Source organism: Frankliniella occidentalis, unplaced genomic scaffold (assembly GCF_000697945.3).
Source record: "Frankliniella occidentalis isolate FOCC.00 unplaced genomic scaffold, Focc_3.1 Scaffold404, whole genome shotgun sequence".
NCBI classification, from domain to species: Eukaryota; Metazoa; Arthropoda; class Insecta; order Thysanoptera; family Thripidae; genus Frankliniella; species Frankliniella occidentalis.
The window spans coordinates 87751-92692 of record NW_026267526.1 but is presented as its reverse complement, the minus strand read 5'-3'; the positions used below and the strand labels follow the sequence as shown (position 1 = coordinate 92692).

The following is a 4942-nucleotide window of genomic DNA, read 5'->3' as shown; positions in this document are numbered from 1 at the left end:
TTAAATTAAAATGAAATACAATTATTGTGTGCATGTCTAGTGGCATGTATGGTACGACAGTTAACTGTGATACATATGCTATTGCTCTTTTAACTTTTGGACTGACACTTAAACTTTCAGAGTGATCATGCGCGTCAGAGCCACACACTCGGCCACGCTGCTGCTCCTCGCGTTGTGCGTCCGCAGCGTGTCCGCGAGGTGATGCATTAGCGGGCCCAAGTTAAACACTTGTGACCCGTGCGCTGATCTCTGTACGGCCGCGGGCTGCTGCCAGACTGCTGCCGGCTCCAGCCATAATTCTTCTCGCTTTGCTTCCCGTCGCAAACGAGCTGTCGTCCGGGTCCATGGCGGGGCGTGAGGCGTGGACGCCTCTCATTGATTGCTGTTGTGAGACGAAGAGGACGGGCTGCTCAAACTTTGCCGCCAAACCCGAATCACACTGCCGGCTGCCGCTGCCAAGCGGGATATGCAAACTTAAGAATTTTTTTTTTTTTTTGTTTTGAAATTGGGTTTTTGTATTTTTTATTTCCTACACGGCCAGTGTTACATAAGTTATGAATTGAAAACTGACATTTGAAATTGAGTTTTAAATTAATGAAAGCTATCCCAAACAAACTTTTGTAACTTTATAGAGTCGTTTAGGAGATATGAACACCAAAAATTCCAAGTGGAGGATGCGGTTCGAGCCGAACTGCTGCCGAGGGCGGGCCGTGGGAAGCGCTATTAATGCCACCAGTCATGCGCAATATCACCTGAGAGTTTCTGGGAACGCATTTGCCGAAGTGGTCCCCCGGGAGTGCCTATGCTGCCACGCCTCGACCTGCGTCCAAGTCTCCGCCGCCGCCGCTGCTGCTGCTCCCGGTTTTCTCTCCCGCGCGATGTGTCCGGTGAGTCGCCCGCCGGCGCCCCTGTGTGCGTGGCGCCGGGAACCACATCCACTTCCAGCCTCGCGCCGCCCCCGCCGCCCCGGCCACCCCTTCCTGACGCAGGGTCCTTGGGTCCCGTTGCCCGGGCCGCCGTGCGGTGCGGTTGCCCGCCGATATATCGGATACTCTCGCAATTCTTCTTCCCGCCGCCACCGCCGCTTCCCTTGCGCCTTTCCCTTCCCTTTCTGACGCACGTCTCTTGCATCGCACCCTTCCAATTTCCTTCCCGTGTACGCACCTCGGGGAAAGGGGCGCGAGTTAGCTTCACTGTCTTGGTTTAAAGGAATGAAATTTCTTACTGAAATGGGTGCGTCCGATCGCCGGCGACGCAGGTGGGCCGCCTCCTGCGCAGCGCTCCACATACCTAATTGAGCCTTTTCTTTTACGATTCTCGTACGTACAGTGTTGTTGCGTTTCAGGCGGTCTGCCGTTGTTGTAAGTTGTAAGGCAATAAGCATTGGGTTAATTACGACATGTTGGCCACACTGCGAGCGATAGCAGCGCTCTGGCCATGTTCGACATGGCGACATGGGCGGCGACTAGCGACATGCGCGGCGCGCTGCAGCGCATGGCGGCCGGCCCGGCGCATTGCGCAAGGCTCGCAACAATATTCGCCTCGCAAATGAGCAAACCGGCCGGCCACACTTACATCTGGGGACGCCCTATCACGCGCCCCGCGACCACCGCCGCGCGACCCGCGACGCAACGCGAGCGGCTGACAAGGGCTTAAATGCGCCTATTTGAGGCGCGCGTTTCAAAACGTTGGGAAGGTGGCGGGCGCGCTCCTGCTGCGGCGGTCTCTATGGGCGCCGCCGCCTCCCGGCTTGAGATGGACAGATTACATTGCATAATTACGAGGGGGCAGAGTAATTTGGGGGCAGAGTAACAGCTTTCTTCTTCATTGCTCCAGATTCCTTACGCAAGTTGCGCATCTCGTTTGGGGGCGCCGGGTCGGCCGGCCCGTCGGCGGTGTGTCGGTCTGCTGCGGGCTGCTCGGCCGCACGCCGACCTAACCCAACCATTACAACCTATTGTTGTGTATCCCTCTACTTCTGGGAAACGGAACTGCCGTGTTGCGCGAGGTGGGTTGGGCGGACGGCGCGGACGCGGGGTGCAACACCTCCCGCGACCTCCTCGGCAACACCTCCCGCGACCTCCTCGGCGGGGCCATCGTCGTGGCCGTGTGACATGCACTTGACGGGCTCGTGTGTGCGCCCCGCGTGGGGGTAGTGTTCGACGTCGTGCTGCACCTTCGCCACCACCCGCCGTCGCTGTTGGCCCCGTGGCCCTGACCCTCGCCGGCGGCGGCCTCCCTCCCCACCAGGTTGCCGATGAGGAGCAGATAGCGCGCCACGAAGCGCCATCACGATTCGGGCGGCCGCCAGGGCGCCGCCGGAGGAGGTCGCCGGCGGGCTCATCAAACGTTATCCACCGTGTCATCTTTTGGCATAATACGGGCGCCCCTTATGCAACGGTGGGGTGGCTGACGGGAACCTCCGCGGCCTGGTGCGGCCAGGGGCGGCCTCCTCCTGGCACCCCGGCCGCGCCCCCGTCTGCAGCGTCAGCTCCGCGACGCGCCGATGGGCCGAGACGGCTGGAGGGCAAAATTTTGCTCTTAACGCTGTGCTCGCCCATCTCTTTCTCTCTCTCTCTGACCGGCGCCGCGCTTCCTGGAAGCGGCGGCCGTTAGTGATCGCGGCGCGTCGCCCTTGATGAAGCGGTCGGGGGGCCTCCGGGGCGGCGCGGGGCGGTGCGGAGCGGCCTCCCCCGGCGATGCCGAAATGCGTCCCGCTGCTCCCGCGGGGCCTAGCCTAGCCCGGCCCAGCCCGGGACCCGCGTCCATCACGCCCTGTATCGGACGTGTCATCTCGGGCTGCTCTCCTCGGGCCGCGGCCCGCCGGGGGGCGGCTAGACAAATGAGGGGGATAGGAAGGGTGAGAAAACGGGGGTCGGCGCGATGCTCTCTTGTTGTGCAAGGCGTTGTCATTATCGTCGTGTAGCGTCGCGCGGCGGGGCGGGCCGTCCTGGCGGTCCTGTCTGCCGCTGAGGCAACAATCTGGCCAGCAATGCGCGGCCAGCAGTGCAGTGCGCGCCCTGTCCCCGTACACGTCCTCGGGGGGCGCGTTTTGACCCCACTCCAAACACTCGCTCAGGTTTATCATTATCTGTGTTTTTCTCCAGGCGCTCCGTGAGGTACACTTCAGTTCTGTCCTGTCGGTGCGACATGACGTCTTAAACATCAATTTACGTTCAAAATTAAACAATTGCTTTACCAGTGTTGTGGCACTCGCACATTAACACAACACGTGCCCGTTTAGTGATTCTTTAGAGGTTATGCGTTCGAAGTATCTGCTATGCAGTTCCATTAATTTTGTTGTCTTGTTTGTTTTCAGACGCGCGGATTTAAGGTTTCAACAATGCAGGACCAATCTATCGTTTCCCATGAAATGGTCCCCTTTCAAAGCAAGCCAACCCACACCGAAGAAAAGTTTGTAGAATGCAATGTGTGCAACAAGAAATTTTCGACACATAGTTCCCTTAATCGTCACACACGCCTTCACACGGGAGTGAAAATTTTTGAATGTACTGAGTGTAACATGAAATTTTCGCGAGGAGACCATCTTCGTACTCATCTTAGCACCCACACCGGGGAGAAGCCCTTTGAGTGCACTGTGTGTAACAAGAAATTTTCGATAAGTGGAAATCTGCGCACTCATTTACGCCTTCACACGGGAGAGAAGCCCTTTGAATGCACTGAGTGTAACATGAAATTTTCGCAAGGAGCCCATCTTCGTACTCATCTTAGCACCCACACCGGGGAGAAGCCCTTTGAGTGCACTGTGTGTAAGAAGAAATTTTCGATAAGTGGAAATCTGCGCACTCATTTACGCACCCACACGGGAGAGAAGCCCTTTGAATGCACTGTGTGTAACATGAAATTTTCGGAAAGTGGCGGTCTTCGCCAACATTTACGCACCCACACGGGAGAGAAGCCCTTTGAGTGCACTGTGTGTAACAAGAATTTTTCGGAAAGTGGCAGTCTGCGCACTCATTTACGCACCCACACCGGTGAGAAGCCCTTTGAGTGCACTGTGTGTAACAAGAAATTTTCGAAAAGTGGCAGTCTGCGCACTCATTTACGGACCCACACGGGAGATGCACTGTGTGTAACAAGAAATTTTCGAAAAGTGGCAGTCTGCGCACTCATTTACGGACCCACACGGGAGAGAAGCCCTTTGAATGCACTGTGTGTAACAAGAAATTTTCGAAAAGTGGCCATCTGCGCACTCATTTACGCACCCACACGGGAGAGAAACCCTTTGAGTGCACTGTGTGTAACATGAAATTTTCGCAAGGATCCCATCTTCGTACTCATCTTCGCACGCACACCGGTGAGAAGCCCTTTGAGTGCACTGTGTGTAAGAAGAAATTTTCGGAAAGTGGAAATCTGCGCACTCATTTACGCACCCACACGGGAGAGAAGCCCTTTGAGTGCACTGTGTGTAACAAGAAATTTTCGGAAAGTGGCCATCTGCGCAAAAATTTACGCACCCACACGGGAGAGAAGCCCTTTGAGTGCACTGTGTGTAACAAGAAATTTTCGCAAGGATGCAATCTTCGTACTCATCTACGCACTCACACGGGGGAGAAGCCGTCCGAATTTCTTCTGTACTGATATAAATTTCGACTTAATAAACCTGTGCTAAAAGATTTATGGTTAACGAATATTTTAACTAGTGTACACTGGTATTTGCTTTTAAATACTGCGTCGCGTCGCAGGTGATTCATTTATTTGTTGTCATGGGAGCAGTCTTTTAAAGAAGCTTGCTCAAGCACCCGAGGATCTGCGCCCTGCCGCAGCTCTTGGCCTGGTCGCCCGGGGGGAGGGGGGGAGGGGGTGGCTAAAATAGATGACATAGTAGCACTAAGTGGGGGGGGGGGGGGAGGGCTGACACACGGCGAGGACGGGTCGAGCGAGCGGACCCGAACAAATCATCGGCCACCATTTGAAAGCA

General features: G+C 55.9%; 1 protein-coding gene across 1 annotated transcript in view; it reads left to right on the top strand.

Annotated features, from left to right (window-relative positions):
• Window positions 1-3451, top strand: part of LOC113201904 (gastrula zinc finger protein XlCGF57.1-like) — a gene marked incomplete in the record, with an annotated part of 13704 nt that extends 10253 nt beyond the window's left edge. The window contains 1 exon segment of the mRNA XM_052274531.1: window positions 3320-3451.
• Between the last annotated feature and the right edge of the window lie 1491 nt (window positions 3452-4942).